This window comes from Bubalus kerabau, chromosome 5 (genome assembly GCF_029407905.1).
Source record: "Bubalus kerabau isolate K-KA32 ecotype Philippines breed swamp buffalo chromosome 5, PCC_UOA_SB_1v2, whole genome shotgun sequence".
Lineage (NCBI taxonomy): Eukaryota > Metazoa > Chordata > Mammalia > Artiodactyla > Bovidae > Bubalus > Bubalus kerabau.
Window position 1 is genome coordinate 56,153,084 of NC_073628.1, and position 24,891 is coordinate 56,177,974.

General features: G+C 47.5%; 1 protein-coding gene and 3 non-coding genes across 9 annotated transcripts in view; 1 reads left to right on the forward strand and 3 right to left on the reverse strand.

Moving 5' to 3' along the window:
• Positions 1-16,519, reverse strand: part of PIK3C2B (phosphatidylinositol-4-phosphate 3-kinase catalytic subunit type 2 beta) — a 73,492-nt gene extending 56,973 nt beyond the window's left edge. The window contains exons 1-4 of one of the 6 annotated variants that reach the window (XM_055581716.1): positions 16,393-16,519; positions 15,380-15,454; positions 14,424-14,548; positions 14,243-14,320 (exon numbers count right to left, since the gene is read on the reverse strand). The gene's annotated coding sequence lies outside the window, so the exon portion shown is untranslated. Of the gene's footprint in view, positions 1-13,740; positions 14,110-14,242; positions 14,324-14,423; positions 14,549-15,379; positions 15,455-15,957; positions 16,372-16,392 lie in introns of those variants that run through there. The other 5 variants (XM_055581714.1, XM_055581715.1, XM_055581718.1 and 2 more) reach the window with 5 other exon arrangements.
• LOC129654385 (small nucleolar RNA SNORA3/SNORA45 family) lies at positions 5,167-5,297 on the reverse strand. The gene has a single exon (XR_008715464.1). It is a non-coding gene; the product is annotated as a small nucleolar RNA SNORA3/SNORA45 family (small nucleolar RNA).
• Positions 16,520-20,172: 3,653 nt separating the features above from the next.
• TRNAK-UUU (transfer RNA lysine (anticodon UUU)) lies at positions 20,173-20,245 on the forward strand. The gene has a single exon. It is a non-coding gene; the product is annotated as a tRNA-Lys (tRNA).
• Positions 20,246-20,506: 261 nt separating this feature from the next.
• On the reverse strand, positions 20,507-20,579 carry TRNAK-UUU (transfer RNA lysine (anticodon UUU)). Its single transcript has one exon. It is a non-coding gene; the product is annotated as a tRNA-Lys (tRNA).
• Between the last annotated feature and the right edge of the window lie 4,312 nt (positions 20,580-24,891).

Below are 24,891 nucleotides of genomic sequence, written 5' to 3' on the forward strand. Positions count from 1 at the left end.
CTCAGAAACCATCTGTGCAACAGTTTCCGTTCAAAGCACACACACATATGTACACGTGCACACACATGGAATCCCTGGGGCTCAAAGCTCCTGGCACACACCCTGTAGACATGGGGTCTTGGTATTAAGAGAGTCGGGGATGGAAGAGGTGAGGTGGCAGCTCATGGCTCATCTCAAAACTTTCCAAGAGCCGCACTGTTACAGATGGCAGGGCCCGGGACCAGGAGCTGGCAGTCAGCTGAATGGAACATTTGGCAAAAAAGAAAGAAAGGTCTTGGCAGCATGTGAGTTTCTAACCCAGGAACCATCCCAGGAGCCAGAGCAGCCACACCTCCCCTCTGGGCCACGTTTCCCACTTTCTCTGCTGCCTGCCCTCCGCTCCAAGGACCAGTCCTTCTAGTTCAGATCAGTTCCCACCAAAGTGCACCCCAACCTACCTACAAGAGAAAAACAACCTAACGTTTCCAAAATTTAGGAAACCTCAGCCTCTCTGAATCTACTGTAGGCCCCTGAAGCATAAAGGAAGCCCCTCAAGGAGGGGGATATAAGAAAGTGGATGGAGGTGGGCATGGGGACACAGCAGCCTTTCCCAGTGCCATTTGCTGGCTGCAGCTGAGAGCTCCTGCAAGATTAGACTGTTGCCTGACACCTCCAGCTGAACCTCCAGTCTAGCTTCCCCAGCTCATGCCCGCCGGAATCCAGTTCTCCAGGATTCTTGCGTGGGCTGGGAAAACTCCCTAGAGGAGGCCAGCCCATTAAGCAAAATCCAGAAAGCAGGTCACAGCTGTTCCCATCCAGCCAAGGCACCGAAGTGAGGACCCAACACACCAGCAAGGCTCTGCTCTGCTTGGAGGACTCACTGGAGGGGAGAGATGACAGGTGGTGTCACTCTGGCTCACGGCTCCAGTGCAGACTCCTCAAGTCCTCACAAGCTGGGCAGGGCCAACCCATCAGAGTCTGCAGGGGAGAAGAAGGGAGCGCTGAGCAGCATCGCAAATGACGGCCCATGCCCACAGCAAGAGGATGGGGAAGTATCTCGGGGTAACCACCGAGGCATCAGACTAGCCAGAGTCAACTGAATAACGCCAGTGAGACCATCCTCCACAAGAATGGCATCTTTGCTGCGGATCAACTCTCTGATCTGCAGGGAGTGTCTCCAATTCATTCACTTATAACAATTCTTCAGTTGTTTTCTGGTAGCACCTTTCCTGGACATCTGAAAGGCTGTCTCCCGTCTCCATGACAGGATCCGCCTGTCTAATAGAAATGAGTCGAATGAGACCCACGAACAGTCTGCATTTGCCCCGGCTCTCACCGAAGAGCTGGGAAGGGCCCATGACCCAGTGTGGGGAGGCCACATGGTGCTGTTGGTCCTCAGAAACAAGCCTGCCCCAGACCCATGCGCCTCCCCATGAGGACACGCTTGGCACTGATGATGGCCAGAGCCCGGGACGAGAAGGACCTGGGGGCTCGGTCCCCAGAACGAGTCCACAAAGTAGAGAAGGGGAGCCAACAGCCCCCACGCCATGCTGCCGCCTGTGGGGAGGGGCAGGGCAATGGCTGGAAGCCTGAGCTGAGGAACCAGCGGGCAAGCCAGGCTGTGTGGGCAGCCGACAGCCACCTGCTTGGCTCAGAGAAGGGTGAAAGGAAGTCGAGCAGAAAAAGACTGAGCCAGTCACCCATGGGAACCTCGGAGGAGTGAAGACCGGCCCCCCACGCCGTCCCCAGGGAGAGCTCCTTCCCGCCCTCTCAGCAGGGAGGCTCTGCACCTCCCTCCGCCAGCTCTGACCGCTGTCTCTCTGCCACCGCGGTCCCTAACCCAGCAATCCTGACAGGCTGTCTGAATATCTTCCATTAGTGCTAGTTCTCCAAATCAAGAAAGTCCCCGATAGACTGCAGTCACTCCCAGGGGCCCAGAGCCACAGTAACCACACAAACTGCACACGTCCCCACCCCGCACGCTCCCACCCACCACACACCCTCCGACTCACCCCCTCAGCAGCTCCCTGAGGGCAGAAGAAGCCGGCCTAGACAGCTGAGGGGACAGTTCTAGTGCCGCTGGCAAAGAAGCCTAAGAAAAGCAGCAGGAAGTTGAACCCGAAGAAAAGGAAAACGGGGCCCCTAGGTTCCAGGGCCCTTCCCTGTCCACATTCCAGCGTGCGGGGCCAGGCTGGGCCAGCCAGGAGAGCTCGCAGGAGGGCGACGCCAGGGAAGGAGACCCCAGACACAGAGCCCCGGAGCGCCTTTGCCCAAACAAACTTGGTCAGCCTCAGCGGCGGCTGGTTATCCCCTCAATCAATGGAGAACCCTGGGGTCCTCACAAACCAGGATGGGCAAGGGAAGGGGTGTCAGTTCCCAAGTGGCCCCCTTCTTTCAGACCAGAAACACACACACACCACACACAAAACACCACCAAACATCTGATACTAATTTACTCAGGAGTGTCAGAAGGACGTCTGCAGTTAAAAACCAGAGTCTGGGGAGAAGGTGCTCAACCTAAGGGAATCTGGAAGTGGAAAAGGAAATTGCAAGTGGCACTGGAAGAAATGATCCATGAGAAGGTGGAGGATCAGATCTCTGACACAGGCCTTGCCAGTCCTCCCCCGGTCCCAGCTCCCGACCTCTCCAGGGCACAAGTTCCCCTAAGCGCTGTCCACGAGGCGGCCTGACCCTTTAAGTCACTGACCCCCCGGTCTTTGGCCTTGGCTGCTGTTAGCCTGGCGTCACCCCGCAGCCATGAAGTCCCTCTCCCCTCTTCCTGGTAGCAGACCGGAAGGATATCCTGCCCCGGGTCAGCCAAGGACACAGAACCCAGGAGGAGACCAAGGGTTCCGTCTCAACAAGGTCAAAGGAGAAACCCCACTGCGGATGCAGGGCCCTAAGAGGGAACTGGGAGATAAGATCCTCCCCCAGACTGCCTCCCAGTGTTCAGAATCCCCAAACCACAGTGAAGGGGACACCAGGGAGGGGGCTGGGAAGTGGGCAGAGATCCTGATGGTGCCTGATTGCAGGGGATCCCAGCCAGGACTCCCCTCCACCTGGTCACCCCCTACATACCCCTGTCACAGTGGAGGTACCTCCAGTGCCCGGACCCTACTGGTCCCACTTGACCCTTAGGGCCTCAAAAGCCACGAGTGCAGCTGGAGGCGCTTTTCCTCCTGCTTTCTCTCTCCTCTTTCCACCCCAACTCAAGATCCTCAGAAACCTTCCCCGGTCAGCTGTTTCAAACTTGCCTTACTTCTTTTACGCTCTCAGTGTTTCCTAAACATTCTGATGCTGTGTACATAACATGACATTAAAATGGGGCACAAGAACACCACCTTTGTCTTAGATGGTGTTACAACAACCATTCTGCATCTCTGCACATGGAGGGGTCAAGATTTCTTTCCTAAGTAGGAAGTAACCTAGGCAGTGGAGGAGTAGAGGAGGAGTCCTGTCAGTTTCTGCGTTGCTCTGTACACTCCCTAATGCCTTTTTCCCATCTCCTATGTCTGCAGGTCAGGAAGCAACAGTTAGAACTGGACATGGAACAACAGACTGGTTCCAAATAGGAAAAGGAGTACGTCAAGGCTGTATATTGTCACCCTGCTTATTTAACTTCTATGCAGAGTACATCATGAGAAATGCTGGGCTGGAAGGACCACAATCTGGAATCAAGATTGCCAGGAGAAATATCAATAATCTCAGATATGCAGACGACACCACCCTTATGGCAGAAAGTGAAGAGGAACTCAAAATCCTCTTGATGAAAGTGAAAATGGAGAGTGAAAAAGTTGGCTTAAAGCTCAACGTTCAGAAAACGAAGATCATGGCATCTGGTCCCATCACTTCATGGGAAATAGATGGGGAAACAGTGGAAACAGTGTCAGACTTTATTTTTCTGGGCTCCAAAATCACTGCAGATGGTGATTGCAGCCATGAAATTAAAAGACACTTACTCCTTGGAAGGAAAGTTATGACCAACCTGGACAGCATATTGAAAAGCAGAGATATTACCTTGCCAACAAATGTCCATCTAGTCAATGCTATGGTTTTTCCAGTGGTCATGTATGGATGTGAGAGTTGGACTGTGAAGAAGGCTGAGCGCCGAAGAATTGATGCTTTTGAACTGTGGTGTTGGAAAAGATTCTTGAGAGTCCCTTAGACTGCAAGAAGATCCAACCAGTCCATCCTAAAGGAGATCAGTCCTGGGTGTTCATTGGAAGGACTGATGCTAAAGCTGAAACTCCAATACTTTGGCCACCTCATGCGAAGAGTTGACTCATTGGAAAAGACTCTGATGCTGGGAGGGATTGGGGGAGGAGAAGAAGGGGACGACAGAGGATGAGATGGTTGGATGGCATCACCGACTCGATGGACATGAGTTTGAGTGAACTCCAGGAGTGATGCAAAAGGAGGCCTGGCATGCTGTGATTCATGGGGTCACAAAGAGTCAGACAGGACTGAGCGACGAAACTGAACTGATGTCCCACTTTGCACAGGAAGTTCCAAGGGAGACAGAGGCCAAGGCTATGCCCAGCATATGGACTCAGTTGCCCACCTGGCTCAGTGAGGCACACTCACATCCCACCAGCCCCACCGTCATGGGGCCCTTGCCCCTGTGCCCCTCACCCAGGGTCTACAATAGGGTAGCAATAGTCAGAGGCTGTTCTCAGCAGAGATTAGCTGCATGCCTGCAGCTGGATGAGAGAAGCCAGAACGCGGCCATATGTGCAGGCACAACGGAGCTAACCATCCATAGCTACCTTGCTGAAACATCACTGCAATGCATGTAAACATCATTATAAATCTGTCAAATTAGTACCCCAAGGATATGTCCACTGTCCTGCCTGGAGTGAGGTTATCATACTTTATTCTGGTGAAAACAAAGCAAAGGTTGGGGGGGGGGGTTGTACTAGGGGTTGACAGAGAGGAAGGCTAAGTGAATATGTGCATGCATGTTTGCATGCTAAGTCACTTTAGTCATGTCTGACTCTGTGCAACCCTATGGACTGCAGCCCGTCAGGCTCCTCTGTCCATAGGATTCTCCAGGAAAGAGTACTAGAGTGGGTTAGGACCTGACAGCTTCTACACACTCCTATAACACAGGGTTCCTAAACAAATAGTTATTACCATTTCCCTAAGTTGTGGGCACTAATCGATCTAACAGTTGTGTAACAATCTGATGTATGTTACTAACCTGGTGACTGACTATGCCATAAGGGTCACAGTCAGTGAATAAGGTCAGCAGTTACTTCTTCAAGGACTCTAGCACACTAAGGCAACAGCTGATACCCAAGTGTGACCCTAGCCTCGATGAGTGAATATAAGTATCAAAGAAATAGAAGGAAGGAAACAGACCTTTCCCCCACCCCCACCCTATCTGGCATTCTGTGCCAGGTATTGTCTTGTTTCATCCTTTTAACAATCCTTAAATGTTTATATTATTATCCTTACTTTATGAAAACAGGAAATGAATTGAGTAATTTGCCTAAGGTCACACAAGTAGTAAAAGAGACTAAGTCAAATGGTTATAAATCAATTATATGTCAATAAGCAAATAATAAAATAAAATTTAAAATAAATAAATAAAAGCTAAACTGAATCTTGTGTGAGGCCAAAATTGTTTGAGGTCTTTTTCCCATTCTGTTATGGAGACCCAAGAATATCACATTTTACCAAATGTTCAAGCTGATATTGGTGACTGTTCTGGTATACTCCAGTGCCAGGGAATCCTGGAGCTCTGGTCATGTCATTCGTCCAGTGAGAAACTCTGTCTCTTCCCTTCCCCACACCAAGTCCCAGCCCAGTCCCCTGCATGCCCCCCCAAAGCGCTGATGGTCATTAACCATTCTCCAGGGCCCCACGCTCTCCCACAAACTGTCACTCATGCGAGTGCCCTCTGGAACACTCTTTCGCTCACGTGAGCGCCCTCTGGAGAACGCCTTCGCTCAAGCGAGTGGCCTCTGGAACACTCCTTCACTCAGGCGAGTGCCCTTTGGAACACTCCTTCGCTCACGCGAGTGCCCTGTGGAACACTCCTTCGCTCACGCGAGTGCCCTGTGGAACACTCCTTCGCTCTCGCGAGTGCCCTCTAGAACACTCCTTCCCTTATGCAAGTGCCCTCTGGAGCACTCCTTCGCTCACGCGAGTGCCCTCTGGAACACTCCTTCGCTCACGCGAGTGCCCTCTGGAACACTCCTTCGCTCTCGCGAGTGCCCTCTGGAACACTCCTTCGCTCACGCGAGTGCCCTCTGGAACACTCCTTCGCTCACGCGAGTGCCCTGTGGAACACTCCTTCGCTCACGCGAGTGCCCTGTGGAACACTCCTTCGCTCTCGCGAGTGCCCTCTAGAACACTCCTTCCCTTATGCAAGTGCCCTCTGGAGCACTCCTTCGCTCATGCGAGTGGCCTCTGGAACAGTCCTTCGCTCGTGCGAGTGCCCTCTGGAACACTCCTTGGCTCACGCGAGTGCCCTCTGGAATACGCCTTCGCTCACGCGAGTGCCCTCTGGAATACTCCTTCGCTCATGCGAGTGCCCTCTGGAACACTCCTTCCCTTACGCAAGTGCCCTTGGAACACTCCTTCGCGCATGCGAGTGGCCTCTGGAACAGTCCTTCGCTCGTGCGAGTGCCCTCTGGAACACTCCTTGGCTCACGCGAGTGCCCTCTGGAATACGCCTTCGCTCACGCGAGTGCCCTCTGGAATACTCCTTCGCGCATGCGAGTGGCCTCTGGAACACTCCTTCCCTTACGCGAGTGCCCTCTGGAACACTCCTTTGCTCAGGCGAGCGCCCTCTGGAACCCTCCTTCCCTCACGCGAGCACCCTCTGGAACACGCCTTCACTCACGTGCGTGCCCTCTGGAACACGCCTTCCCTCACACGAGCGCCCTCTGGAGCACTCCTTCCCTCACGCGAGCGACCTCTGGAGCACTCCTTCCCTCATGGGCTTGCCCTCTAGAACACTCTGGCTTGCCCGACCTGCTCTTATGTTAGAGCCTTGTTTCATCTCCTATGACTGAAAGTGACTTTGCTGTCTTTCAAATGTCTGTAAAAATTTTAATGCATCCCATTGTATTTATATTGTTTGGTATTACCCTACTGGTGATTAGAATAAAAATAACTTGTCCATGTAGGTGGGGCTTCCCTGGTGGCACAACGGTAAAGAATCCGCCCGCTAATACAGGAGACGCGGGTTTGATCCCTCCGTCAGGAGCATAACCCTGGAGTTGGAAATGGCAACGCATTCCAGTCTTCATGCCTGGGAAATCATACAGTCCATGGGGTTGCAAGAGTCAGACACGACTTAGCGACTAAAAACAACAACAACCATCCATGTATGTGGTTTATAACTACAAAACACTTTATAAATATAAGCCCATTAATCTTAAGGAAAAAATTACCTCCTATTTGTCTTCGTCTTCCCCACAATGCTCAATACAACGCTTTACACACAGGACAGAGTTGTTAAACACAGTGTTCTGAGCGTGCTCTGACCAACCTAGAGAAGAATGATCACTTTCCTGTTGTAGCATCAGGGATTCTGAAGCTGGATAAGGAAGGCAAAATTGTAATTGATTTTTCCAGGTTGATACCCAATAGCATTTATTAGGTTCTCAGAATTCAAGTGTCCCCCAAAATATTAAGTACTCTAGTCTTAGTTTCTGTAGTTTTTTAAGAAATGCTGCCTTGGGACAACCATAGCACAACTGACTCATATTGAGCTTACAGAATTACCTCCTACATAAAGCTCATCTGTTCACTTGAGTTTTTTGGAGTACAGTGTGGTTACCCCAAAGTCAGGGACCATGTTGAACTCAAGTTTATATTCTGAGGGTTTAGCACAAACCTGCTACTGGAAGATGATAAAATTAACTGACCACCACCATCTACTGAGTCCTTGCCATGCATCAGATACTACTCCCGGTAATTCATTTGGTCTGTCTTCTTCCCTGCTGTGCACTCAGGTTCACCGTGTGCATTCAATGCATAATGGGTGATGGATGAATAAAAGATAAAATGCAAGCTCCTCCAATGCTGCTGCTGCTGCTAAGTCGCCTCAGTCGTGTCCGACTCTGTGTGACCCCATAGACGGCAGCCCACCAGGCTCCCCCGTCCCTGGGATTCTCCAGGCAAGAACACTGGAGTGGGGTGCCATTTCCTTCTCCAGTGCATGAAAGTGAAAAGTGAAAGTGAAGTCGCTCAGTCGTGCCCGACTCTTCACGACCCCATGGACTGCAGCCCACCAGGCTCCTCCGTCCATGGGGTTTTCCAGGCAAGAGTACTGGCCAAATTAAACTACACTTCCTTTACCTCTCTCACCACTTGTTTCACTCCCCATTCCACCCCAACACCTACTCATTGTTCAGATCTCAGCTAACATTTCATTTCCACCAGGAATTCTGACCACCCTAAACGCCTCATTTATGAATTCTTTAAGCATCCCGTACTATAGCCTACTCACTCGTCTATGTTCTCCACCCAGCAGTAAGTTCTGGAAGGCTGTATGTGCTAGACACTGAAAGCACCTAAAGTCATTAGTATGCACTCAAAAAACATCTGTGAATGAACAGATGAGCTCTTTTTAAACATTAACTGACAAGCTTCCTTGCCTCTGTGATCACGTCTTCTTCCACAGATGACTTTAAGAACACCACTTGCTGCTGTCACCTGACTTGCGGAAGCCCCATCTCATTCAGAACCTGGGCCTCATTGACATTTTTTCCTCACAGGTGCCTCCAGTGCAGCATAGAAACAACCCAGGTTCTAGAGGCATCTTGACCTACATTCAATCTCTGGCTCTTTTCTCATTAGTTGTACAACCTTAATCTTGGTTTGAATCTAAACCTAAGCTGAACCTCAGTTCTCTCATCTGCAAAGGAGAATGAGACAATTTCATCATCTATTTCCTCCAAGGATTGCAGTGGGGGTGGGAATTAAGATAAGGTTTGAAAAGCTACAGGAAGACAGACACTCAGTGCTGGAGGCTATTCTTTTTTATCATGCTTTGCTTGGTATTTTTATCATGTCTTGCTTGGTATTTGAACTTTTTCTCAAATGGCTCCTTTTTGCCTTCCTTGTTGGGACCATCTACAATAGCATAACCAAAATTGCACTTCAGAGAATTGACAACCCTCAGGGAGCCACTCTTTCAAAATCGCTTGTCAGGGAACTATATCCATCTTTTCTCTTAATTTAAAAAAAGAAAAACAATCTGTTTTCCTGAATTCTAAAGTGTAAATCTGACATCCTAGTTATAATATTTTGGGGGGAAATACAGTTGCCTTCTCCCAGGTGCCATTTGAACTTTTTCTCAAATGGCTCCTTTTTGCCTTCCTTGTTGGGACCATCTACAATAGTATAACCAAAATTGCACTTCAGAGAAATGACAACCCCCAGGGAGCCACTCTTTAAAAATCGCTTGTCAGGGAACTATATCCATCTTTTCTCTTAATTTAAAAAAAGAAAAAAAATCTGTTTTCCTGAATTCTAAAGTGTAAATCTGACATCCTAGTTATAATATTTTGGGGGGAAATACAGTTGCCTTCTCCCAGGTGCCATTTGAACTTTTTCTCAAATGGCTCCTTTTTGCCTTCCTTGTTGGGACCATCTACAATAGTATAACCAAAATTGCACTTCAGAGAAATGACAACCCCCAGGGAGCCAGTCTTTAAAAATCGCTTGTCAGGGAACTATATCCATCTTTTCTCTTAATTTAAAAAAAGAAAAAAAAAATCTGTCTTCCTGAATTCTAAAGTGTAAATCTGACATCCTAGTTATAATATTTTGGGGGGAAATACAGTTGCCTTCTCCCAGGTGCCCATAATATCCAACTTGCAAACAATCTCTCCATTTTGGGTCAGAATCAAATGAGTCCTCCAGTGCTCCTCGTACTTTAACTTCTTTTACCCTCTGGAAGACACTCGAGCGTGACAAGTCAGGGATGGGGCAGACAGTCTGCTTTCAGAAACACGGGGCCCTCAGAGGTGTCTCAACGGTGGCTGGGCACCATCAATCACTCCAGTCTGGGTTCTAGGTTTGGACCTGAGATGAGAAGAGCTCATATCTGTTTCTTCACCTGGCAAGGCAAACTGTACTATCTCCTCGGCTGTCTATCCCGTTCCCCTCACTGTGCCTTCTGGTCTGCTGTCAAGGGTACTGAGCAGACTAAGACAGAGAGAAAACCTTGCCAGGAGAGGATGCCTCCATGCAAGCTTATTCCTGGTGGGCCTGGGGAACCAGAGTGTGTGAGCAGCTCTCAGGACTGGCACCCACCCACAGTGGAGAGGATGCAGAAATAGAAGCTAACCTCTAAGACAGGATCCACGGGTCGAGATTTGGAATGAGGCATTAAACGTAGTGGAAAAAACGCCAAGGAGAAAAGAAGCCACTGCCCAGGAAACTAGTCTCGCAGTGACTAGGGTTGGCTGAGGTTAGGAGAGAAAGGTCCAGGATGAAGGGTGTCGAACAATGTTTTCAAAAAGAAGGGTGGAACGTGCGAAAGTTAAGGAGGAAGGAAAAAAGTTTCCAAAGAGGCAAATGATTTTTGGCCTCTTGTTGAAACACCATGGAGCCTCTGCTAGGTGAGACTTCCTACAGGAAGTTCTCAAGAAGAGGAAGGATGAACTGCTAAAGATCCCTTGTCGCAGATTCTATATTCTGCCCCAGGACTATTGGGACTGCTCTCCTCTTCCTCCTCCATACCTTGTGGGCTTCTTCCCCAAAGCTCAAAATATGTTCTGTGTCATGAATCCCTTTAACACTATGGAGATTTGAGGCCAGTGAATTCCATCACCGATATCCTGAGAGAAGAAAATTTCCCAGCAACGATAGGGTCAACTGATAGGTACATTCCAAAGTGCTAAAAGACAGGTCCTTTCATTGGCAGTAAAATGATCTGTGGAACAAGTTCCGGCATTGTTAAGAATCGCGTGACCTTGGAAGAGTCATTTCTTTGTAGAGAAATGACTTCCAATTCTAAAACTACATGTGATCCTAGGAAATGCAAGAATTAAGGAGGTGCTATGCTGGACTAGGGCTGGGTGGAGGAAATTTGTCCCCCAGGATCTGTGTCCTTGAGAAGTGAGTTATCTAAGGTATGTCTCAGTCCGGTAGCATCTCACTGGCATTCAAATCAAGGAATCCAGTATGAATGAATTCTGTAACTCTGCTGCTCCTTTCCCAGGACCCAACATCTCCCTGAGAGGGGCACCCAACTTATGAGCACAGGGTCTGGAAAGGGAATGCCCGCTTCAAATCTCTCCTCTGTATTGACTAGCTAGCTGACATCAGTGCCAGCTACAATATTATTTGCCAGCTCAGTACTACCCTAACTATAGACAGCAGTCAGCCTTTGGGGGTGTATATATCCCCCTGATCCCCTAGAAATATCATTAAGTGGACTTTCCTTCTCTCCTAGTTCCCACTCTAGCAACCCTATTTAAAGAGAAATACCCAAAGAATAGTTTACCTGGGCATTGTCACATTATTTTCCCTTAGCCAGAAAAGAAAGTTTCCAGAACATTCTCTATTTCATATCCCTTTCCTCCCACCCCTCTCCCCCATCCCCACCAGCTTTCCCTCCCTCATTAGTGAGACTAAACTCAGATGTATAACCTACTTTTGTATAGCACTCTGCAGTTTTCAGAGTGCTTTTGCATACATGATTTTATTCAGTTCATGGTAAGCAGTGTTTTTCATCCTTAAAACAATCCTATGACCCAAAGGTATTTTCCCCCCTTTTATAGTTATGCAAACTGAGTCTTAGGCTCACGAGCTGTTCATACTCACACAGCTAGGAAGCCAGGCCTCCTGACACTGAACCCACCCACTGCTTCTCTACTACTCCGCACTATTGCACCCAAGTTCACGTCCTGGGAGCATGAGGAGCCTGAAGTTTACGGCCAGTTACAAACCCCCAAAGGGAACAGAGTTCCCTCATTTTTATTCCTGTTGGCCAGCAGGGCTGTCCAGGCTGAATGACCATACACATGAGATACTTCAAAATGTCAGGCCTAGGTGGGGTGGAGAAACCAGAGAGGAGACCTAAGGCTCACAAGAAGGTGGGGTATCTGCTAGAGCATCGTTACATCCTGGCCAAGTATGCAGGTATTCCAGGTCACTGGACAATCCAAACGAGCACTCCAGGGAAAGGCCTGAGGACCCAGATAAACGGAACCTCCCTCACCAATCTTTCCAGGAAGAGGGAAATGGACTAGCTCCCTTCTGGCCAGGGCTGAGAGTTTGGTCAGAGTCAGACACAAACACCCATGCACACTCAGCAGTAAGTTCAGAGCCATGGAAGTCAAACCTTGGACTCATCCAAAGGCCAAAGGGGAAACAGCCACAGCTTCAGTCCAGGGCTCCGGCTCCGAGCCACCACCTCCTCAGACGCTGGCTGCCAGGCAGGGCTATAAAATGTGCCTCGACTTAATTTTTCCATGGACACAACCCCAGAGGGGACCGCCAGGTTCTGGAGGAGCTGCAGTTCTGAAGCCTCGTAACTTCTGTTCTGGGATACACAGCTGGAGTGCGGGAGGGATCAGGTTTGCCACCCCCTGGACCATTTCTCTTCCAGTATCTTCCTGAGGCCTTGTGTGGCAACAGAATAAGTTTTCATTCAGCGGCTGATACAGGGTTGGAATTCAGTGCAAATTACTTACATCTGCTTGGCCACAACCCATACAGTCAGGTAGTTTAGACAGAGAAGGAGGGGCATGTTGGCCCACTTCTGGAAGCCTGGGTAGTTGTGTGCTAAGGAATCTGGTGCCACGCTGGGACCAGCCACCCAGGGTACAAAATTCTCTAAAAGAACCGATAAAAAAACATCAGGGCAGCAAAGACAATAGAGATTCCATCGCAGCCGGCTGGAGGGGCTGGGAAGCCATAAAGACCCCACAAGCGGGTGGAGACCAAGAGAAAGGAGGTCGGCCTGAAGAGCGCGAGCAATAGCAGGGTCTTCACACGCGCCCCGCGGCCAACCAGGGTGTGTGCGCTAACCTCACACGTTAGTAACCTCTTCTCACAACCCAGGAGCCTGCCGAGCCCCTGGGCTTCCCACCCCACCCTACCCGGGCTTGGCAGGCTCCCCGGGGCTTCCTGCTGCTGCGATTGCGCCCCAACATCAAAGCCACCGCTGTCGGGAGCTGAAAACCAGAGACAAGCACAGGCCGGGGGAGCTGCGCCTCCCCCCAAGGACCGGGAACTCCGGCATGAAGGCCCCTCTCCCTCTCCCAAGCTTTCCCCTTTTGCTGCAGTATCCTTATAAGGCAGAAGCCAATTTTCCTATCTGTCCGCCTAAAAAATGTATATCTATTATATATTCCCTAGGCTAGATGCTGACTTTTCACCTACCGCAAGAGAAAGCACCACCCCACCACTCTCACTCCAGGGCAGGTTTTGCCTTTTATTTTCTCACCTTTAACAAACCAAAACACCAAAACCATTGGCTGATTCAGGGCGCCTTGCCGCTGGGAGCCAGGAAGTGTGTTTAGAGGGAAAGGGGTGGGGAAGAGGGCGCCCGGGGTCCGAGACACTCGGAGACCCAGGAGCGGGGAGGCGGCGGGGCCTCCCGCTCGGGTGCGGGGCCCGGAGCTCGGCTCCCACCGCCCCCGCGGCCCGCGCCCCGGGAACCCTCGGGTCCTTCCATTGTTGAACCTCGCAGCTGCCATGCTGCAGGGAGAGCCCCCGACCTCCGTCCGCCCCACTCGGCGGGTGATCCGCAGACGCGGCCCGGGTCGCCCGGCCGGGTGCGCGCCTTACCTGCGCCCACTGCGGTTTCCTGCGGTCGTGCGCTCGGAGACCCGGGCTGCCGGCTCCCGGCGGCTCCCCGCCTCCTCCGGGCCGCTCCCTCCCGGGCAGCACGCGGCGGGCGCCGGGCCCGGGGCAGCGGGGAGGCAGAAGGGGCGCGAGGACCGGTTGGGGAGTCGGCTCAGCCGAGGGCGTGCGCGAGCCCGCGGGGTCCGGCGGACCCGGGGGAGACAATAGCGGCAGCCGCGGGCGAGCGCGGGGAAGCCATCTCCCGGAGACCCCGCGCACTGCACGGCAGCGGAGGCTCGGCCGGACGCGGGCAGGGCGGGCAGCCGCAGGCCGCGGCCCCAGCCCGCAGCGCCCGAAGCGCGGAGGAGGGCGGGCCCCGAGCCCGGCCGCCTGCCCCTCCCGTTCGGCTCCCCGCCTCCCCGGCCTTTGCGCGCTGGGAGGGAAAATCAAGGCGTCGAGTCGTGCTTCGGGAACCCAGGGGCCGAGATCTCCACTCTCCACTCACGTGAGGGTGTTTGCAGATGGTCGTTACCTTCCCCTGCTGGGACCCCTTTGCTGTGTGCCGGACGAATGCCAGATCATTCTACTGGAAATGACAGAGTTTTGAGGTCCGGGTATCGGTGGATGGAATTTCCTCCCCCCCCCCCCCCCATCATTAACAGAGCGATGCCCGAGGGAGTCCCTACCTTGAGGTTGGAGGAGACGGCGGGGGAAAGCTGCCTCTGCCTTTTGCACTTTTCTGCTTCATCGGTTTTTCGGTTCGCCCTAGTGGGTCGTGTGACCCGATCCCCGTTAAATAGCAGTCTACAACCTGAGGGGGAAGGGTAGTGGTTGATCCTCCAGCCCAACCAGCGCAAGGGGAAAATCTTGCATACATTACGTTCTATTTAAAATTTTGACTCAGTACCTTTGTTTGAGCAGTGGTCTCTAGAAGAATTTTCCGAAGGGCTCCACCCAAAGAAACCCATTAGTTGCCCCCCCCCCATTTGCTTTTGTTTTGCATAATAACGATGCTATCTTATCTCAAAGTGCGTTTTCCTCAAAACTTGAATCTTGCTCTCCACCAGGGTCCTCCTTGTTTCTTCCTTGCCAGACTACGCTCAGCACCTGGTTCTCAGAGTCCCTCCCCTGCCGTCCCCTTCAGGTATCTAGGGCTCAGTACTCCCAGCCTGAGGTCAGAGGCCCAGGACTCCCCTGCTAGGGTTCTCAGGCAAACATCTGCAAACCCGTGCCTTCTCTAGTCTCAAAGAAATGTTTGTTAAAATGCTACTCTTACAGTCTGTTTGGGGTTCACTGGAGTTTTGTGGGTTTTTTTTTAAGGGTGTCAGAAAGGCCTTTTAAAAAAGATAAGGGCGTTTTAAAATTTCCTAAATGGAAGAGACTTTAGAGCTCAAAGGAGGATAACTGTTTTAGAGAAGGAAATTTGAATAGCCAGATGAAGTCCTATGTAGAGGGAGAAAGCAATGTAAAAAGTGAGATCATGATTTGGAGGTACCTCTTGGGATATTGTTTTGTTCTCATATAAGGTGAAATCTGGGCCAGTGCAAAGAACCATTAATTGCAGGCAACCTTGAGTGAGACAATGGGAGGAGAAGCTCTTGAAAGGAGAAGGGACAAAGGCTTGTGTTTGTTTTCTACTCACTGCACCATGGCCTTGGGTAGTCCACTTCACCCTCTGAGCATCAATAGTTCTCTCAGCTTTGCTTCCCACTCAGGCCTGTTGTGGAGATCAAAGGAAAGAATGTAATGGACCATTTTGATGACCACAGCCTGTGTGTTCTGCACATATAACGTATGTATGAAGCTATTCCTAATGCTCAAGAGCCTCGGGGGATAAAAACATGCACTCATTCACTCATTCACTGCGTGATCGAAGCACACATTTATGATCCCTTTCTGTGTGCTCTTAGTCATCAGGCTAAGCTCGGAAGCCTGAGAGAACACAGTAGTGTGGGGCCCTCAGTGGTCCAGGGTTGCTGGAGTGGAGAGTCTTCAGTGAAGAGCTAACAGGAAATAGGCCTGCCCAAGTTGCTGGGCTGAGGATCATATTAAAGGCTTTTTAATGCATCTTGGTAGGGAGAAAATTCTGTATTATAAGAGAAACCAGGGCATGTCAAAAAATTTAGGTTTAGCCCTGTAGGCAACAGAGAACCCAGGGTGCAGACTGGGAGTTGTGTGATCAGTGATGCGGCCTATTACAGGAGGATTTGGAATACATACTGATGTCTTCCCTTTGCCCCTGCAGATCCACTCTGGGCCCTCTGGTTTCCTAGAAGCGGTGGGCCAGTGGGGAGCCTCCTCAGAAGAGCGGGAGGAGGGAGGTCAAGAGGTCTGGACATTTCTTCCTTGGGCTCCTTCTCTTTGGGGTCACTGTGGGCTGGCTGCCATGCTCAACAAAGCTTCCTCCAGGTGTTTCCCCTTCCCTCTCAGCTCCTTTCCCTCCCTCTCCCTTTCCCTCTTCTCTCTCCATTTAGAGAATTGCTCACTCCCTTCCTTCGACTTTCAGGCCAAGAAGTGGGAACTCCCTTTTCTGCTGGCCCGGGAGACTGCACACTGTTGCTTTTGGCTTTCTATACCCTCCTGGCCCTTTGTAAATTGTTCCTTCAAATTGGAGTGTGCCATTTGCACACTTAGGAGTACCGGCTGGGAACTCACGGGGAGGCCATGGCTGCATTCAGGGTGCAAGAGCAGAGAATCTCGAAGCAGGGACAGAAGCATGGGATGGGAGGGAAGGACAGATACAAGAGAGTCAGGCAGTCAAGTCAGTAATACTTGGTACTGTACTGAATATAGGGATCATCAGTGAGGGGGAAGAGTGTAGAATTACTCCCCACCTGATGCCTTAGGAACTGGGGGCAGGTGGTGCCATTTACTAAGTGAGGGACTGTAGTAAGAAAGGGCCCGGGTATTGGAGGTACAATCATGACTCTGATTTTGAACATTAAATTAAATTTGGACTTGCAGTGTCTCTGGAATGCTCAGGTGGAGATGTCTAGTAGACTTTAGATTTATGAAACTAAATTGAAAGTAGAGGCATGGACACGTGGTTTCAATTTTGGACTCTTCCATTCATAGATGATAAACAAAGTTACATATGTGACATCACCCAAGTGGGTAAATAGAGGTAAGAAGAGGCCTGAAAGAAAGAACTGAGACGCCAGAGTGTCAGAAAGGAGGAGGAGAGAAAGTGTCAGGAAAGAGGGATGCGAACACAAGGGCGGCTGAGGCATCCAGGGTGGTGAGGCTGGAAATGCCTTTTGGATTAACAAGAAGTCAGTGGATTCTGAATGCTAGAGGGCTTCTTGAGTTGTTAGCCTTTCTGTCATAGAGAGGAGTGTAGTGGGAGAGAGCTTGAAGAGCCCACCAGAAACCTAGGCTGCTCTCAGTTTGGAGTTATTGGGCCAAAAACACAAAAGGAAACTTTTCAGAACAATTCCTCTGTACCATGCATCTCTGCACCTTGTAATGATCTCAACTCAAAGATGATGGTGAAGCACTGGGTCTCTGAGTAGGTACATTAGGCACTGGTTTGGGGACCCATTTCTTCATCCACAATTTTCCTAGCTCTGATACAGAGTTGATGGAAAATTTCAATGACCAATGAGTCTGATGAGTAGAAGAGCAAAGAACATGTGTTTAATAATTAGCGGGGAAATTTCAGTTTGAGAAGGGTTGGTGGGGTGGGCGGGTTTGGGCCACAAATCTAGAATCTGTGAGTTTAGACTGCCCTCCAGTGGGAGAATTAAGTTCAACAGTCAATGTGAGTGAGAAGCTTGGTAGCACTCCAGGAAGATTTCATGCTTAAAAAGGAGAAAGCGTAGAGCTGATGGTATTTTGTAACCCAATATAGAAAAAGCAGATTCAGTTCATGCTACTTCATATGGGACTTTACAATGTTAACAAGCCAAACTTTCAATTTGACTTTCAAACTTTGCTCTTGCCTATATGATAAAATTATTCTCCTCTAGCCTGAAATAAATCCCATCAGCTGTCTCCAATCCCACACTTTTCCTGTCTACCTCCCTTTATTACAGCCAGATTAATTTATTCACCATCCCCAAAACACAATTTTCATATCTCATTTTCCTTCCAGACTTAACTGTTTTCCTTCCCATTGTGCCTGTCTCTTTGCTGTGGAAATAGTAGGTGCTCAATAAGCAATTCATGAGTTAGTCAATTTAAACAGCTGGTTTATTTTCCTGGAGCAAAGGCAATACGATGTAACGAATGAAGCCATTGACCAGGAAAAAAAAAAAACAAACTTTATTTTTGCTTCTTTAGGGACACTGGAGCCTGGTAGGCTGCAGTCCATGGGGTCTCGAAGAGTCGGACACGACTGAGCAACTTCACTTTCACTTTTCACTTTCATGCATTGGAGAAGGAAATGGCAACCCACTCCAGTGTTCTTGCCTGGAGAATCCCAGGGACCGGGGAGCCTGGTGGGCTGCCGTCTATGGGGTCGCACAGAGTCGGACACAACTGAAGCAACTTCACTTCACTTCACAGGGACACTGGACAGCTATTTCCCTTCCTTAAAAAAAAAAAAAAAAAGAAGTTAGGTATAATACATTTTCACATCTCATTCAAACAGAGCAAACAGTTTTTCCTTATTTCACACATGAGTGCTCAAGAAACACCTGAATAGATAAATGTCTGTCTGGCTCACTACAGTTTCCTCTGCATACCTCTGACAGTTAACTTGTTGAAATTTAACTTTGATCCTGTTTTCCTTGCTGAAAACTGAAGGACCCCTTGCCCTCATTTTGTACACCCTTTCTGTCCATTCTCATCTCCTGCCTCTTCTTGTACTTGAATTCTTATTACTGCATTTATTACTTTGTTTAAATTAACTGCTTAAATGTCTCCCTTCTTTCCTAGACAGTGAACAGGATCCAGGTCCTATATATAGAGATGAAAGTCAGAGGACTTTCATCACAGAACCTAAGCCATAATATCAATAGATGATCAATAAATGTTTGTACAATTACATTATTTCTTCCTGTTGCGTTTTGAGTCTTCCTTCTAATCTTATCCCCCGCAAAAAAAAGTAACAAGAGTGGTAAAAATTTTAAATTTAGAAAGTGTCTTACAGGTCATCTCGGAGAAGGCAATGGCACCCTACTCCAGTATTCTTGCCTGGAGAATCCCACGGACAGAGGAGCCTGGTGGGCTACAGTCCATGGGTCGCTAAGAGTCGGACACGACTGAGCGACTTCACTTTCACTTTTCACTTGCATGCATTGGAGAAGGAAATGGCAACCCACTCCAGTGTTCTTGCCTGGAGAATCCCAGGGACGGGGGAGCCTGGTGGGCTGCTGTCTATGGGGTCGCACAGAGTCGGACACGACTGAGGTGACTCAGCAGCAGCAGCACAGGTCATCTAATCAACTTTCCTCGTTTTGTTGATGTGGAAACTCAGGCCTGTGTAGGATCACACAGTTTGTTGGCCTTTGTTTTTAAAGAATCAGGCAATTGTAGGAAGCAAACTCCTGCAACTGAGGCTGGGCAATTTAGTTCATTGTGTCAGAAGCCTCAGGTTCCCAGAAACAAAAACGCACTCCCTTATCAGTCTTGAAATTTCATAATCCTGTTTTCCTCACCCTATGCGTCACAGTTGATGAAGTTGATTTTAGGAAAAGCCAGGCTGATCTGGAGATTTTTATTCTTAATAATTTATGTTGCTTTCACTGGTACACACTAATACTGCTTTAGAAGGACTCACCTTGGGAGTCTGATTTGAAAACCGCAACTTGTCTGGAAGAGGGAGAAAGGGAAAAATTCAATCAAAATCTAAATTAAAGGTCTAAACTCCCTTTCTCTCAATCTATATTCGGATCCACCTTTCCACAGTCACTTCTCTTTTCCTATATTAGCTCCTCTATTTATGAGTCAAATGTATCTTTCCTTCTTTTGTGCTAAGGAATGCCTATTTAACAGCTATATCATCAAGTGAATGGAAATACATTGTTCTTTAAAAATATGGGGAAAATACTGTAACCTGGTTCAGTAGATATAACTGACATTCAGAGGTCCTATTGTTCATTAAAGATATGGGGGAAATCCCTGAAACCTGGTTCCGCAGAGTATAACCGACATTCAGAGGCCCTATCAGGGAAGCAGTATACTGAAGACAGAAGTGTAGTAAAAAGAGGTTGCAGCTTTCTGAATTTTTAATGTTCGTCTCCGTTTCCCATTTTTCTGTAATTTACTACCACGTAATTTTAGAGAGCTTAGTGAATATTAGAAATTCATCAGACATTAAATATGAAGGAACTTGAAGAAAACACGTATTAAGTGAATGGAGAAAAACAGAAAAATGAATGTTTGTGTTTCGTTGTCTTACTGGAAAAAATAATACTAATTAAAATTTAGATTTGAGAGCCAATTTATTAGAATATTATCAAGTAAACAGAAGAGAAAGCGTTTTTTGAGAGAGCCCGGATAGCTCAGTCGGTAGAGCATCAGACTTTTAATCTGAGGGTCCAGGGTTCAAGTCCCTGTTCGGGCGCCCTCTGATTTTTCGAAAATTCCAAGGTTTGTTTAGTTGCTAAGTCTACTTCTACCTTAAGTCGTATCAACTGTATTTTTCATTGATTTCGGAGTATGATTGATAAACGTACAGTCAGGGAAGAAAGAAAAGCGGCTACGCAAAATGACTCGATTTCTTGGTAAGTGCGGAGGTGTTGCGCGGTTTTCGGGAGGAATTTTTTTCTTTCAGATTTCTAAGAACTGGGGAAGAAAACAAAACTGAAGGTGAAAAAACGCAAAGCGCCCGAACAGGGACTTGAACCCTGGACCCTCAGATTAAAAGTCTGATGCTCTACCGACTGAGCTATCCGGGCTCTCACGAAGGCGCGTGGCTCCTGCGGCATCTTACTTAAGTACGACGAGCGTCGCGGACCCGCCTCCTCCGCCGGCATTTTGTTAAACTGGGGTAAACCCGATCAAGCACTGGGTTCGTGCGCCAGGGAAAACAGAACGCTCATCGTGGACCTTTCGCCAGCATTACCGGTTAACTCAGGATTGCGAGACTCTTCTGTGCCCGATAACCATTATTGGGTAATAATAATAATAATTAGGTAATCTCTCTGACAAGTCTAAGATGAACAGAACGGTGACGTAGGCCACTTTTGAAGATCTGTAGTGACAAGATTTATTACACTCTTGATACAAGGGTGGGTATCTAAAACGTTCCCGACAAAAAAAAAAGAAAAACACAAAAAAACCTCTCTAAGAGAGAATTCAGATACGCTGTTCTGAAGCTGCTGAACTGAACTGTGTAGTGTGGAGCGGGAGAAAGGACCCCGCAGAGGGACGGTGGGATTGTCCTGCAGGTCCCGTCATGGGGTCCGAGTCAGTTTTACGTGACACAAACCCCAATGACCTTCCAGTCAGAAATCCCAGGAAACCAGAGTGGAAAGCTGAACATGCCAGCGGTGAGACATTTTCTCGATCTTGGCATCGGAGTCTCTTCTCTTCCACAGCCGCCAGTACTCAGCGCTGCCCTCTGCCACAGGGCTGACGTGGAGAATTAACCCTCCGTGGGGCTTAGAGCGGGACATCGAAGGGTTTTTCTTAGCTGACGTTGCTTTCCCTTAATTCCAACTGCTTTAAGTGATTGCCCTGGTCCAGCAATTCCACTCTCAGGAATTCGTCCTAAAGAAATAATCAGGGATGTGCAAAAAGACTTGATTACAAGACAGAAAAGAACATCAAGGCATTTTAACTGGAAAAAAAACTGTAAATGACATAAATGGCTATATAAATTATGGTATGGCCTATTAAGAATGAGCGACTTCACTTTCACTTTTCACTTTCCTGCATTGGAGAAGGCAATGGAACCCCACTCCAGTGTTCTTGCCTGGAGAATCCCAGAGACGGGGGAGCCTGCTGGGCTGCCGTCTATGGGGTCGCACAGAGTCCGACACGACTGAAGTGACTTAGCAGCAGCAGCAGCTATTAAGAATGATATGTAGCCATTAATAATCATGTAAAAGAACACAATTTGGGAATCATTGTAAGATAGTGTTAGGCTATATTTCAAATTTAAAAATTAAGCAACAAAGATATATTGTACAGCACAGAAAATTACAGCCATTACTTTGTAATAACTTTCAATAGCAGTATCTCTAAAAACACTGAATCACAGTGCTGTTCATCTGAAACTAATATAATATTGTATATCAACTATACTTCAACTTGAAATTTTTTAAACGATGCATGTAAGTACCTTCAAAAATTGAAAGAATCCGTAAAGGCTGGGTGCTGAAGTTAGGTGCCCCTTTTTGAAACCTTACTACCCTGTGTGATCTAGAGTAAACTATTTCTCTGTCTCAGGACAATAAAACGATTGCAAGAATTAAATAAGACTGTTTATGTAAATTGCTTAGAATATTATCTGACATATAATAAGCATTCACAAAGTTAGGGAAAAATATAACAAGATCCGACTCCATGATTCTGTTCTTTGGTTCTCTGACACTATCCAACCTTCAACAAGTGCTTAACATATTTTTTAAATTAATTTTTATTCAGGTAAAATTGACATGTTACATCGTTTCAGGTGCACAACCTAATGATTTTATATTTGTATATGCTGCAAAATGATCACCCTAATAAATCTAGTTAACATCTGTCACCACATACAGTTACAAAAAAAATTTTTTGTAATAGAACTTTCAAGATTACTCTCTTAGCAATACAAATATATAGGACACTATTATTAACTATAGTCATGCTATATATAAAGTTTAACACATTTATTTTTTTATTGAAGTACACTTGCTTTACGATGTTGTGTTAGTTTTTGGTATATAGCAAAGTGATTCAGATACACACACACATTCTTTTTCATGTTCTTTTCCATTACGGTTTATTACAGGATACTGAATATATTTCCCTGTGCTATACAGTAGAACCTTGTTGTTTATCTATTTTACATACAGTAGTGCTCACCTGTTAATCCCAAACTCCTAATTTATCCCTCCTCTTCTCCTTCCCCTTTGGTAACCATGTTTTCTATGTCTGTGAGTCTGTTTCTGTTTTGTAAATAAGTTCATTTTATCTTATTTTAGTTTCTACATATAAATGGTATATGATATTTGTCCTTCTCTTTCTGACTTCCTTCAGTGAGTATGATAATCTCTAGGCCTATCCATGTTGCTGCAAATGGCATTCTTTCTTTCTTTTTACGGCTGAGTGGTATTGCACTGTATATGTGTACCACACCTTCTTATCCATTCATCTGTCAATGGACATTAAGGTTGCTTCTATGTCTTGGCTATCCTAAATAGTGCTGCTATGAACATTGAGATGCATATATCTTTTCAAATTATAGTTTTCTCTGGATATATACCCAGGAGTGAGATTGCTGGATCATTGTTGTTCAGTTGTTCAGTCATGTCCAACTCCTTGCAACCCCGTGGACTGCGGCACACCAGGCTTCCGTGTCCTTCGCTATCTCCTGGAGTTAGTGGCAACTCTATTTTTAGTTTTTTGAGGAACCTCCCTCCATAGTATCTTGTATAGTGGTCGCACCAATTTACATTCCCACCAACAATGTAGGAGGGTTCTCTTTCTTCCACACCCTCTTCAGTATTTATTGACTCTTTGATGATGGCCATTTTAACTGGTGTGACGCGTATACCTCAATGTTGTTTTGATTGTATTTCTCTAATAATTAGCAAAGCTGAGTGTTTTTTCATGTGCCTATTGCCCATCTATATATCTTCTTTGGAGAAATGTCTACTTGGGTCTTCTGTCCATTTTTAGATTGAGTTGTTTGGGTTTTTTCTTATTGAGTTGTATGAGTTGTTTGTATACAATTTTGGAAATGAATCCCAGGTCTCGTGTTGCAAATATTTTCTCCAGTCTGTAGGCTATCTTTTTGTTTTCTTCATGATATTCTTTGCTGTGCAAAAGTTTGTAAGTTCGATTAGGTCCCAGTTGTTCATTTTTGCTTTTACTTCTATTGTCTTGGGAAACTGACCTAAGAAAATGATGCTTCAATGTAAGGCTTAACATGTATTTGACTGGAGTAGAGGGAGACATAGAGAATTTAGAAAGCTGACAATATTAAGTTAACTTGAAAGAATAACTGTCCCCTAAGCAATGGGGAACTATTAAATTTTGGCTCATTTAATGTTCCAATTTCTCACTCAAGGAATACACATTAGATTTGCAGGTCAGGAAACAACAGTTAGAACAGGACATGGAACAACAGACTGGTTCCAAATAGGAAAAGGAGTACATCAAGGTTGTGTATTGTCATCTTGCTTATTTAACTTATATGCAGAGTACATCATGAGAAACGCTGGGCTGGATGAAGCACAAGCTGGAATCAAGATTGTGGGGGAAATATCAATAACCTCAGATACGCAGATGACACCACCCTTATGGCAGAAAGTGAAGAAAAACTAAAGAGGCTCTTGATGAAAGTGAAAGAGGAGAGTGAAAAAGTTGGCTTAAAGCTCAACATTCAGAAAACTAAGATCATGGCATCTGGTCCCATCACTTCATGGCAAATAGATGGGGAAACAGTAGCTGACTTTATTTTTGGGGGCTCCAAAATCACTGCAGATGGTGACTGCATCCACGAAATTAAAAGACACTTACTACTTGGAAAGAAAGTTATGACCAACCTAGATAGCATATTCAAAAGCAGAGACATTAGTTTGTCAACAAAGGTCCATCTAGTCAAGGCTATGGTTTTTCCAGTGGTCATGTATGGATGTGAGAGTTGGACTATAAGGAAAGCTGAGTGCAGAAGAATTGATGCTTTTGAACTGTGGTGTTGGAGAAGACTCTTGAGAGTCCCTTGGACTGCAAGGAGATCCAACCAGTCCATTCTGAAGGAAATCAGTCCTGGGTGTTCATTGGAAGGACTGATGTTGAAGCTGAAATTCCAATACTTTGGCCACCTGGTGTGAAGAGCTGACTCATTTGAAAAGACTCTGATGCTGGGAGGGATTGGGGGCAGGAGGAGAAGGGGACGACACAGGATGAGATGGTTGGATGGCATCACTGACTCAATGGATATGAGTTTGGGTGGACTCCGGGAGTTGGTGATGGACAGGGAGGCCTGGTGTGCTGCGGTTCATGGGGTCCAAAGAGTCGGATACGACTGAGCCACTGAACTGAACTGATGTCCTCATG